We start from the raw sequence: 14,255 nt of genomic DNA on the forward strand, positions 1-14,255 counted from the left end.
AGTGCCAACTTTCAGCTCTGTTTTAGGTATTTTTCTTGTTTCAGGATATTTTAAAACTGAAACCTTCACTATGTTTAAATAAAATCTGTAATTCTATTTTCTCCTCTGTTAAAAAGAAAATGCCATCTGAGCTCAGTACGGCAAAGTAAGACATCAGTTGCCCACGTTGTATGATGGCATTATGCTATTATTATATTATATATATATAATCAGCTATATTTTTTAATATATATATATATATATATATATATAAAATATATATAACTGAAGTCACATAATTCCTTCTGTGAGCCTAAGGAATATTTCTGTGGACGTATTTTGCTCTCATGTATTCTTGGGAAAGCAAGTAGGACCAATTTTGCCCAGCTTCATACACTAGTGACACAGCAAATCACTCACCCGCAGACGCTGGGAATAAGAAAATTAGAAATGTTCTATTTGGATTGATTTTGCCATTTAAATTAATTTTCAACAAAGTGTTTATAGATGCACCTGACCCTCTTTTTTTCTTTCTCATTTCTTATGCATCTTGTATTGTGATAAAGCTTCTCCACAACTTTGAAAAAGCTTTTATTCAAAAGCAAAGCATATCAATAACAAGCTAAAGAGTATTATCAGCTCAGATGGCACATAAACTCATAGGTCAGTCCATGGACTACATGTAAAGTTCAGCAGAAGGAACAGTACTCTAATCTGCCTCATACAATTCCTAAATCAGATATGAGAAGACCTATTATATACTATGCATTAAAGACTTCAGAAGGAATATACCTTAGCTTTCTGTAACTGCTGCAGTTATATGGCCAAAAGGGATAGCTCTTTAAGGTTTCATTCTGCTGTCACTCAGGTGAACAGTTTTTTTGAAATGGAGTTTCGTGGGAGCAGGACTGAGCACAGATTTGAACACCATCTTCTTGCAAATTCATACTTTTAATTATCAACACTGAATGTTTTCACTTGTTGTATCTATAGTGTTGATAACAGGTAAAATTAGAATTACAAAAACATCTACAAATTGCCTGTTGTTGTGGCTCTGAATATTGATTTGAATGAATCAAATAATATTCTGAGCTGATATTTTGCTATCAGAGCTCCCATATATTCACTGCTGGAGACCATGTGATGGAAGTACAAACCATAAAAAGAAATCTCCATAATCATGCTTAAAGCTTCAAAACACTTTTCTGGAGGATAAAGAGGTATAAAAAGAAAGTGACTCATGGGTAGATGTGAAAGAAAAATTCTCCTTGAAATTACTGTTCTTATGTGCATCCCATAACTGATGAGCAGGTGCTATTTATGCATGTTTACTCAGAGACTTCAGTGCTTTGTGTATGACGCTGTTGTGGTTTAACCCCAGCTGGCAACTAAGCCATGTACAGCTGCTCAGTCACTCCCTCTTAGTGGGATGGAGGAGAGAAATGGGAGAGTAAAAGAGAAAAAACTCATGGGCTGAGATAAAGATGCTTTAATAAGTAAAGCAAAAGCCGCAAGTGCAAGCAAAGCAAAGCAAAGCAAGGAATCCACTCACTGCTTCCCATGGGCAGGCACGTGTTCAGTCATCTCCAGAAAAGCTGGGCTCCATCATGCATAATAGTTACTTGGGAAGACAAAATGCCATAACTACAAACATGTCCCACCCTCCTTCCTTTTTCTTTCCCCAGCTTTATACACTGAGCATGGCATCAGATAGTATGGAATAACCCTTTGGTCAGCTGTTCCAGCTGTGTCTCATCCCAGCTTCTTGTGCACCTCCAGCCTACCTGTTAGTAGGGAGGGGTGAGGAGCAGAACAGCCCTGGCTCTGTGTAAGTGCTGCTCAGCGATGAAAACATCCCTGTGTTATTAACACTGTTTTCAGCACAAATCCAAAACATAGTCCCATACTAGCTACCATAGAAAAGAATTTACCCCAGTCAAAACCAACCCAGATTTGTATATGTTTGTGTGTTATTAGTGTTTTCATCTGTTTCACCCTAATGAAATACAACATGGAACACATGAGCCTAATTTGTTTTGTCTGCTGTTGGGTTCAAGACAGGTTTTAAAATGATATTGCTCTCAGGGTTCATGTTACCAGAGATCTTGCTGCTAGAGAAAAGCTCTTTCAAAAAAAAGAGTTTTTAGGTACCTGCTTACATGGGTATCTGGATGCCACATGTCAGGGATTTACTGTAAAGATGTCAGGGAACTGCTAACAGTAATTACATCCCTTCAATAGCCTTGGTGAGAACTAATGTGATCACACTTGTAACAAGTACTGGAGTTAAACAAGTTGATGAAGTTCTAGTGAAATTTATTAGACATTGTTGGGTTTATATGGTTTGTTTGTTTTTTTAAGCAGATACCAACTTTGTTTTATTTTTTTTTCCCCACCTTCAAGTTTTATAAATGTCAGGTTCCACAAGTACAGACACTGCAGTTTATGGATTTATGTCCTGGCAAGACTAAGTTCTGTAATGGGCAACAGAATGACAATATCTTTCAAAATAAAGAAGTTATTTTTTTCAAATAGAGGACTAAAGGAATGTGTTCTGAGGATGCATAAGCATTTGTTAATTGCACCAGAAAATATATGGGAGGGGAAAAAGGGAAACTGATTAGATCTTTTTAAATATAGGTGCTTTCAGCTACAAGTTTTTTAATTTCAAAGCAACTTTAGAAGTACTTGAAACTTCAAAATTAATGTAAAAAATGAAAATTTAACTGATTATTCTTGTCTTTGTCTACATTCACAATCCTTCTGTTTATTCCTCTTCACATGTTTTTTATAGCAGTACGACAGGAAAATTAACACTAAGAACAAAGGAAAACAAGAGAAATAAAAGAGGAGCAAGACTACCATCACAGACATCAAAGACCTCTGGCTACTTGCATCTTTCCTTACTGTAAAGGAAACAAAACAGTTTAAGTGAATAGCTTAAATTTATTAAACTTATTACTTTTTATAAATGCTATTTTAATTAGCATATTAATGTAGTTCTAAATTTATATTTATGTACTTATTAGAATAATATATAATATAATGATACAATATAACATTGTAAAATAGGTAAATACAATATAAAATATAGGTATATAATAAATAATTATATCTGAATGCATATCCAAAATATGCATATAAATAAATAGATTTATATTTTAATTTTTGAAAGTACAACCTTATTAAATTAACTAAGATTTGCTTTAATGAATTTGATAAAGTTGATAGATTTCAAAACAGGAATTAATAAAAGCTTTAATTGGAAGACATGGAAACACCTAAAGAATGTTAGTCAAGACATTCAATGATTTAGATTTTAAAATTTGTGTTTAAGAACATAGGTAAATGCCACTGTTTTCACTGAGGTCAGTTTAAAAAAAAAGAAATCAGTGGTAAGTTTAAGGATATAAAACTTCAAAAGAATGGTGGAATTGAGAATATGATCAGATGATGTAGGAAGCACTCTGATTTTTCTGTTTGAGATTTATTGGTAAAGGAACATTATAGATGCTGGTCTGTCATTTCAAATAAAGGCAAATTGACCTTTACCTCTCAAAGCTGCAGACTGTTGTGACAGGTTCTAGAAAGAGCAAAAATCTGTTTTTCTTAGTGTGACCAATGTGAAAAAGTACCTTTTGGACACTGCAGCTGGCAGGTGACATTTAGATAAAAGGTTTGGGATTGTTTCTGCCAGTTTTTACTTACATACGTATTCCTTTAAAGGATTATGAACATTTCTTTAGAAAATATAGGCCCTCTTAGTGACTGACCGTACATCATATCTGTAGAGAGATTGCTGCCTGATGGCTTCAGAAAATCAAGGCTTCATTTAAAGTAAGTAATGATAATAACAAAAATCCAACACCCCCTTCCCCCCCGCTCTATCCCTCGCCCCCCTCCCCCCCCCCCCCCCCCCAAAAAAAAAAGAAGGAAAGCTGTGGTTTTCACAGCTGCATATTTTACCAGGGATCTTGGTCTTATCCAATGACTGAAGCTGCACATAAATCTAAGAAAGCATATACATACATAGCCATAGTAAATATACTTAAAAGCAACTAAGTATACTTACATAATAAAAATAACACAATATAAATATCACATAAATATATATATGCAAATAATACCGTAATGAAATGCAATGGCATTATATTATATGTGATATATTAGTAGCATGCATATATATGTGTGGTACGCATATCACTAAATACATCCTTATATCAGTTTATGTATATAAATAATAAATGTAAGCTTGTGACATCACAGACACTTATTTTTCTTACAGTGCTTGAGTAAGACATTAACACCTAATTGACTGCTTTTTGTTAAATATAAATTACAACTGAATTATTTTTAGTAAGGAACCCTGTGGTATTTAAAGGGAGAGCTTGAATGCCATTGTCATGCTGAATCTCCTCTATATTGCTCTAGTTACTATCATTTCAGTTAACTGTTTAACAATAATTACAGTGTGCCAGCCTTGTGAAGTATTTCGTGCTTGATGAGAAATAGTAGAACATTATTTTAGAGTATTAGAAATACTAATACTTTGGCTATATCTGTCATTAACCTATTAGCACATGATCACTTCTTTCAATCAAAAATAGTTCCTGATTTTATTCAGCTTGCCTGAGCTTTTGGAGATGCTAACAAGGTTGGTCTATTGTCTTTGTGCCATTTGTAGATTTGTGATCACAAATAGTTTATATCTGAATAGATATTATACTGATAAAAAGTCTTTAGGTACAGCCCTTTCAATTCAGTTGAATATACTGTTTTGACAAGGTTTTATCCTTAAAATCCAGTATCTTCTTGAACAGATTTCTCACAAAATGATGTTGATACTTGGGCAACATAACTGTGATAATTTAACAGAAGAGTGATACACTTTATGAGAATAATATTGGACACAGTCTTGTAATTTGTATTGAGACATCAAATTAATTTGTATCTAAGTGGAATTTAAGCTTAATTATTTTTAATTTTAAAAACATTTTTATACCACTTGGGTCAGACTTTAACGATACTTTAAATGTAGAGGTGGCAGCGTAGGGTATTTATTGGAATGACATTGTCTAGTCCTTGAAAGTAAGACCTGAGCAGTTTTCTATAGGAGATACAGTGTCATGGTAAACTCTATTAACAACAGGCCTTCAGAAATTTTACTTGATCTAACTTTCATCTAAGTGATTCTATGAAATGTAATGAAATGAGCCAATATTTCTCTGTGAGCGAATGAACCCTAATGTAGAATTGATTTACATATTTTTTTGTCACTAATTTTTACTGATCTTCCTTAGCAAGTTATTTCATTTGCATTAGACTTTGCAGATTATTCTCTTGTCCATCTCCATTTTTCTTGCCCACTCTGTTCAACCCTTATTTTTTCCATTCCAGAGAAAACAAAATTAAATAGATGCCTTGGATTTGAATTCTTTGACAATTTTGTGACTTTCAAGAAAATAATTCAGACATCATCTTCTACTCAAATTTACAATACAGGAGCAAAGGAGTTCCTCATAGTTTTCCAGTATTTCTCAGCAGCCTAGGCAATTTTGGTTTTAATTACATTTCAAAGGATCATTGTTACATTTTAATATACAGCAATCAAGTTGCTTTCAATTAAATAATAAAATACATTTCTAGCAGACCCCCTTGTGTGATGAGAATTGGGGAGGACAAATGAAGAAAAAAATATTATTTCTAGAGTTTCTTCTTTTATTTTTAGACAAATAACAGTGATTTGATGAATGCTTTGCTATTTTATTTGTTGTCTCTGGTTTTGGATGAAATATCTTCTGAGAAAAAGGGTTGTTAAAGAATTGCATCTAAAATAGAAAGTCATAGAGGAAAAAAATGACCCACGATAGATCTTTGAAGAGTACAAATAAGAAAGACTTATTATATAAGTGACTAAAATGGCAAATAATGCTTTGCCTGGATAATTCAGAAGAAGTTAAGCAAAGCCTAGAGTTTTGAGCAGGATTTAAAAAAACAGTATTTTTTTTTTTCTTTTCTTGGAGTATGGCTAGACGTATGGCTAGACTTGTATCTTAAGAGAAAAAATCATGGCAATAGATACACATTAGAAGTTTCCTGGAAACAGTTATGAAGATATTGATGACTGACCATACTGAAGCTTTATTTATTTTCTCTTTTTTTTTAACATGTGGAGAAATTAGAGATGTGTTATTGCATATTCCCCTATTGGAGTGACATTTTTCATGGGGATGGTGAAGGGATACCCTGATTTAGTATTAAATTTTAAATTACAGTAACCAGGTTAGACCAGAGTGATGTATAAAACTGCTTGTAAACTGTTGTTTGTAGCTTTATATATGTAGTGCAGCAAGCAGGGGCTGTCAAACAACATGTGTGGCAGTTTTCTCTGGGAAGAGCAGGAGGAAAAAGAGAAAGAGAAAGAGGTGCTGGCTTCTGGAAGGGAAAAAGACCTAGGAGGGATGTAAGACTGGTGTGAGGAGCAGGAGGTGGTTGGGTGTTCTGGGAGAATCTTGAGGGATCACTGAAGAAGTTGAGGCTACTTTGAAGGCTTTGAGAGCCAGTGACTTGTACGGGAGCTGTACAACACTGTGAATAGCCTTGAAAAGGCTGTTTCAAATTGTTTCTCAGGGTAAAAGAGATTACCTGAGGTAAGGAAAAAGGGCAGTGTCTAGGCAATCAGTGAACAGTTTGTTGAGCTATAAAGCTACAGAGAGCTTGGATTAGCTTGCCTTTTTCATTGTGTTTTCTTTTTCTATGGTCATGAATATTGCTTACTGTTTACTAACTAGCTTAATTAAGCATGGAGTAGGATTAGAGAAGAGCATACTTAATCATTCTTTCAAAAGAGAAACTACATTAATAAATATGCCCCAAAAAAAGATCTCCAAAACAGATAAAAGTAGGTAGAGGCTTCACAATAGAATGGGGACCAACAGCTGAGATCTTAAATAGAGGTTGTAGTGGTTGGAATTTTCTACTCTTAAGTATATAGATCGAGTGTGAGGACAGGTCTAAGAACTGAGTTGCAACTTGCCTGCTGAATGTGAAGGTTGTGCACCTTAAGAGTTGTGTAAATGTGGCATTTGGGATGTAGGAGAAAAGTTATTAGTCACAGATATATAAGGTACCAGTGTAGGAGGCACATTCTGGAGGTTTACCTCAACATGCTGTGCAGAAGGCTGAAGCTAAGGACCTTCATATTTTGAAATACTACCAGTTGCACATGAGAGGTCTAGGGTGTAGTTAGAAATCTCGAATCTCATGCTTTAAGAGATAATCATACAAAGAGGAAAGATTCAGGCATGTCAGAAACTCTTGAATCCTACAGAAAGAAGATCTGATCTGGAAGGAAAGGTTATACCTTAATTGTAATGGAACCAGACTGTTACAACTCAAAATTAAAAAGGTCACAGAGAACTGCTGGTTGAGAAAAATTGACAGCCACAGAAGAGCATCTGGTTTGAGTTGACAGGACCGAAGTGTGTACAACTAACATTTATGTGTTTCTGAAAAGGCCAGGAGGGAAATAAAGTCATAATTACAATAAATAAGGCAGGCAAATTTGATACCTAAATGCCAGCTGACTGGGGCACACAGTATTGAGTGAGCCGGTGAAAGTAAACTTTACTAGTGCTGAATGACATGAATTATGACATCCTAAAGATAGAATGGGACACTAGAGTGCTTGGCATCAAGCAACTACTGTGGTAAAACAGGCATGTCACAGAGCTGGTGGGTGGAGACTTACTAGGAGGGTAGAGTGGTACCTGGCTAGCACCTGTAAGAGAACAATGAAGTAGCACATACCGGGATCAGCTCTGTATTTAATGAATACATAAAGTATCATAGTATAAAAACAATACAGCAAAAGAGAAACCTCTGCTGCAGCCCTAAAGATATAATAGAAAGACCATAATACTGATCATTGATCAGGACAAAAGTAGTGTTTAGGAATAAATGACCAGCTGGAAATTTGAAGTAGGGGTTATTAATAGTGAGAGATTTCAACTGTCCACAAAAAAAGACAGGATCAATGCCACATCCAGATGGGATCTAGAAATAAAATCTGGTATTTAATGACTGGCTACAATAAAATATACTGTTATGCTTTTCCTTTTGATTAAATAAATGGAGTCTAATTCAAGAGATTAGAGGGGAAACTCCTCAGTACAGTTAAATTTAACACTATAGTAAAGAAAGTAGGCCAAACAAATCCAGCACATAGACATTCAGTTTCAAGGACACCTATATAAGTATGAGTTACTCAAAATCAAAACAAAACAAAACAAAAAACCACACCAACACCCTGAAAAAAAAGCATTGTAAAATGTGGCTTTGGGGACTGTTACAATTAAATGTCCTTTTAGAATCCCACATAAACTGAATGCCAAAATTCAATGAGAAAACAAACAAGCAAGAAACTTTGCAATTAGGGAGGCTCTGTCAGGAGGAAATACTGACTTTTGAAAAATAGATAGCATATGCTAATGAAAACTGGAAGGTCCATAAAATATAATGCATGAAACAGACATGAAATTAAGAAGGCTAAAAAAATGTTAGTAGAAGAATGTTTTTCAAATTATGCTCAACTGGAAGCAAATAACTTTACATTGAAAAGGGGATTGTGAACATGCTCAGATTATATGTAATCCTTCAATGATACAATAATCTTTATGGTACCACTGAAGCCTTAATACTGTACAGGGAGAGGACAGTACTTAGATGTCTTGAGGTAAAAGAAAATCGAGTCCATCTTATGATCTTATTTCTTAGTGGTTGTTCCCCCACCCTCTGCTGGTGTATTTTCCACTAAGTGTGTCCAGGTCTATGACACTTTCCCTATAATTACTCAAGTACACATCAAATTGCGCTCAACAGTTAAAATATATCTCAAGTGATTCATTGCAAAGTTGGTCTGTAGTATACTGGTGAGTATCCCTGCCTGTTGGGCTTCAGTTCCCCAGCTGGGAGCCACTTACTGATCATTCCTTGACTCTCCAGTTACTGGATCAGCTTATGGACAGGAACAAGGGAGTGTTGACTGGTGCAATATTGTTGCTGGTGCATGTCATATTTGCAACTGGCACCTGCTGTTCTTTAACCTGAAGCAACCCCCCCACAGATGGATCCTCTTAGAGACCAGGCAGGCTAGACAGCTGTTTAGGCTACCCTGTAGTAAAGGCAGCTATACGAAAAGCTCACTGGCACACTTTCATCCCTGGAATTATTCAGTGTCAGGTTGGACTGGGCTCTTAGCAACCTAATCTAGTCAAAGATGTCCCTGTTCATTGCAAGGGTTTTGGACTAGTTGGCCTTTAAAGGTCCCTTCCAACTCAAACTGTTCTATGAGTCTATGATTATATGTTTGCAGCTACTACGTTTAGCTTGGTAGAGATTTAGTGAAAACCATGACCCAGCTTTAGATGGACTGCATTAGAAGCATTGGTTGCCCGGGTCATTTTCCTAGTAGTCAACTCAGTCTGCTGTCTTTTCCAAACCACACAATCAATTTAAAAGAAAATGAACAAATGTTAAAATGGAGCTTCTGTTTTCTGACAGCTCTGAACTTTTACTTCCTCCTTCTGAATAAATTCAATAGTAGAGAGTCGAGGAGGGCAGAGAGTAGCTGTGATTTTTTTCCCCTTTCTTTTTGAAACTCAAGCAAATTCAAGATAAGTACTTGTTGATCTTTTTGGGAACAGCGTCAGACAAACTGTTGTTATAATAGTGTTGTTGTAATGGGCTTCAGCCTAATGAAGTGGAATTAGAATTTTGCACTGAAATCTGAATGAACAACTCTCTCTTCAGAAAACATTTTGATTTTCAGTCACATTTTAAAGTTAAAAACTAATTTTGAATGTATTTCATCATCGCCTCTTCATCTTTGCCTTTCAAAACAAACCATTTAATAATTGTCTCACCATAAAATACAAAACACTTGCCAGGTCTTATGCCTTGTTTAATGTTACATATTTTTTACAGGAAAGAAATGCAGAGGAAAACTTTTCATCATGTTTTGTAATAATTTTTAAAAATACTAATACTCCAGGCCAAAATTAAGTGATTCATGATTTTCTTAATAAGGAAGGACACAATCTGAAAACAACCAGCCTGATATTCTTGAAGTACTCCAGTGGACTAAAAATCAGTTCGGAAACATTTATGAATATCATTGTCCATATTTAAGTGGGCTGGTATAAATTAATTTTACCATTTGGATAGTATAAAGCTAAAGTAATGGTGCTGTGTGATACCACTGAAGCAAAGGTTACTTCACTTAGGCAGTCTTCTTTCATGAGAAATTCTTATGAAACATAGATTCTGACATATATTAATAACTTTTAGAAAAGGATGTATTTCTTTATTGAATTCTGTAGATTTTTGAAGTAATTCTGGAAAAAAAAAATATTTTTACTAGAAGTCCTGTAAGAACACCTCACCATATATGATAATATGCTGGAGCTGTTCATGAAGAACAGTAGCCCATGTGAAGGACCCATATTGGAGAAGTTCATAGAGGACTGCCTCTGGTGGGTAGGACCCCATGTTGGAACAGGGGTAGAATGTGGGGAGTGAGGAGTAGCAGAAACAACATGTGGTGAACTGACTGCAACCCCCATTCCCTGTCCTGTGCCATTTGGAAGGGAGGAGATAGAGATATTGGGAGTGAAGTTGAACCATGGAAGAAGGGAGAGATGGGGGAAGGTGTTTTAAGATTTGTTCATATTTCTTATCATACTTTGATTTGACTGGATTTGTAACAAATTAAATTCATTTCCCCAGGTCAAGTCTTGTTTATGTACAGGATTTTCTCATTGGGCCTTGGCATTTGTCCAGGTTGTCCAACCATCATATAGACTGAATAAATAAGTCAAAATATAAAACATGATCTTTTCTGTATTTTAGATGTGTCAGGGATGCAGGAGTAGCTGCAGAGAACATGTCAGAGCATTTCTGCAATGGTTAATGGAAATTTGGGTTAGTACAGAGTACCTTTTTGCAGAGTAGATATAGTATTATTTAACCACCACACATATGAAGAGGATTTTCAGTGGGATGACAAGAACAGGTGTCCTTTCAGAAGTAGTATGACAACTAAACATTTATTTTGGTTCCATTTCAGTCTCTGAGGGGTATCATGTATTTTCTTCTATTGTACAATGTCCTGTATGAAATGCTAGTACCATTTTGAAAGCCAACACTTAGAAAGAGAGAAATAGGCAGGCATATGTGTGTTAGCAGAACATAAACACTTGGTAAGCCCAGAAAAGGTTTTGATAACAGTGTGTCTTGTTCCTTCTTATTATTTTGAGAAATTTTCTGTTTCTTCCTGTTGGCTTCCTTGGATGTATCATCTCTCAGGAATTTAATAAAAAAATATCCTTTTGTATAGTTGGCCACAATTTCCAGGCATAAAACAACTTATCTAACTACTTCAGGTTTGGGAATCCTGATGTGATCAGTGACCATGCATTAGTCGTATGTTGGGAAGAACTGAACTCATTGCACTCATGTACAGCTGTTAATAAGCACCTGTGCAATAACCATATCTAATTAAATGGACTTACTGCATGTTCATGGGTACTATTGCATACATAGCTCTGTATATATAACACTTGCATAGTAGGTCAGATGCTTGATGCAGTTGCCAGGTTTAGTGTCTTGGAACAGATGACGAGAAATTCTGTGTGAAATACAGAACACTGATTCCTAATAAACTGGTTTGTTACTGAAAATGTCTGTTTTACATGCTGACCAACTGATGCTGTATTACAAAGGCAAAGCTTATATGTGTATAGAGAGAACTGTCTTATCGTTACTCTGAAGTGACTCTCTCACAACATTAGTATAAAGAATGAACAAGAAGAAAGGTGTGTGAGTAGGGTACACTTGATCTTTGACTGGCCTCACTACTCTTTAAGCCATTTGAAATGGCTAACATCAGACTGTATGGCAAATTCAGGTTGTCAGTCATAAAAGGAAGATATTACACGCGTAGTCTGACTTGTACATGACAACTAACTCACATGATTAAAACAGATATGTTCTGACTGTGCAATGTGGATGTTGATTCAGCTGGAAAACATGAAAACCTACAACATGCAAGGCGTTATGTTGTTCTTATTTTCTTAGACATCCTAAAAATTTTCCTAAGTCTCGGGAATATGCTTCATGCTCTGTGTTTGTGTTCATGAACACGATTGAGGGAAAGAACCTACATTCATCAACTGGTGAGTGCTGCTAGTAAAGGCAGTAAAATTGAGATTTAGACAGATTTTAATCAGACACAAATTTAATTTTTTTTTACTATTTATTTTTTTTAAATCTTAAGCAAATTGCAATAGAGGGGAAGAATAAAACAGAATATCAAGATTTTCATATCATTCACAGTTTTTTTGAATGTTGAAGTTAGATGATTATTCAGCACAATGAGATGGCATGTACTATGCACATCTAATTCTCTTACTATCTTTCCACAAAAAAAAGAACATTTTGTTTCCTTCAAGCAGTTTTGAGAGAAACAATCCTGAAAGGTTCCAAATAGGAAACAAATACATAGCACCTTGCGGCCTAAAGCACATTGTATTTTTGTGAGTTAAAAAGACCTTTGAATTCCTCATTAGTTTCAGTATGAAACAGAGGCACAGGTCAGGGAATAGGTCACACTAATGAGCAAAAATAAAATGTGTAGCTTACCTCAAGAGTTACTGTGTTTTCTTTGTGTAATATTAGTATATTTTTATATCTTGTTTCTGTTGAGAACTTTTCCCCTGTGAACTTGTTTTCCCTTGAGAATTTTCTTTTCTCTCAAGCTGCCATATAAATTTACAGGTGGCTATACTTTTGATGGAATGACATAATTTATGCTTAGAGTGCATTTTAAATTTTAGAAAAATTGTTGATCGAGAAAGTAGGATGACTGCATAGAAGAAGATGTTATTTTTCTGTTTTTGAGTTACCATAACTATTGTTGTTGTTATTATTAAAGCATTGATAGGACATTTACCGTACAGTATGCAAATAGTTCTTGTCCTCAGGTACTTATGCTGTTATTTGGAAAAAAATCTATATATAGTCATGTATTTATTCACCGAGAAACACTAATGACCAAAATTAACCAGACTGTAAATACTTCTATGGTTTAGAGTTCTGAATATTATAGTGGGCACAGAGAAAGCAATTCAGATGCATCCTAGGTAATATCATATTCACGTATCTAAAGGCACATGAATTATTTCTAGAGACATTTGCAGCTAACTAGCGTAAGACACACAAATGCATAAATAATAACACAAAAAGTGCAACTTAGGCCCCTTCTGTGCAAAAGAGTCTACCTGTGATACCAATAGCTTGCTCTCTCTATCTTAAGGCATCCCTTTTCTCTGTCTTCACCTCCCACTTCTTACTTCCCTGTCTTCCTCATCTATACTGCTTCAACTTTTAATCTGTCTGTACCTGAGGCATTTGAAAAGGAACAAACTTACCTGAAAATTTACTTTCTGCACTGGTAATTTTAAGAAACTGCAGATTTTCCAAATAATGTTTATCCTTGTGTGTTATATCTCTTTCTCCATTCTGTATGAAGTCTGCTGAGGAAAATATAAACCATATGAAATGAAGCTCATATTCAGCATCTCCAATACACTGAAATGCTAGTTGAAACATTGCTATGCAGACATATTTTTATATATACATATTTTTGTATGCATACATTTTTACATTATATATATGAATTACAGAAATAAATAGACATATATTTCACACATTTATTTTTAATCTTCATTTATTATGTTGTTTACTTTCTGTCTGGTCACTAAAGAACATTTAACAGGAATGTTTGCTGCCAAGGGAAGCTGGTAATCTGAGACTAAATTATCTATAAAGAAAAATGCATAACAATCACCATAACATCCTACAGACTCTCGTAATAGTTGTATGTTACTTAAAATAAAGCTGTAAAATAGGGAAAAAATATGCTTACTTTTTCAATGTTAGAAGTACTGAGAAATGTAAGTGGCTGCAACTCTCTGCAAAGAAAAACAGTACCATAGGGATAGAGCTGGTGCAAACCAATCTAGTTCTTGAAGGATTCAACACAGCTAGGTAGCTCCACTGGTTCTCATTCCTCAGTCCCTGTCTTGCATCAGCTGGAGTATCTCATATAATATCACTGGCGTGTAAACCTACTGTGTGTCAGCATATAGAAAGGAAGTGTAGCAAACCAGAAATACAAACTGAAAAACTTTGCTTTGTTGTGTGTAACCACAAACTAA

Source organism: Falco cherrug, chromosome Z (genome assembly GCF_023634085.1).
Source record: "Falco cherrug isolate bFalChe1 chromosome Z, bFalChe1.pri, whole genome shotgun sequence".
Classification (NCBI taxonomy): Eukaryota; Metazoa; Chordata; class Aves; order Falconiformes; family Falconidae; genus Falco; species Falco cherrug.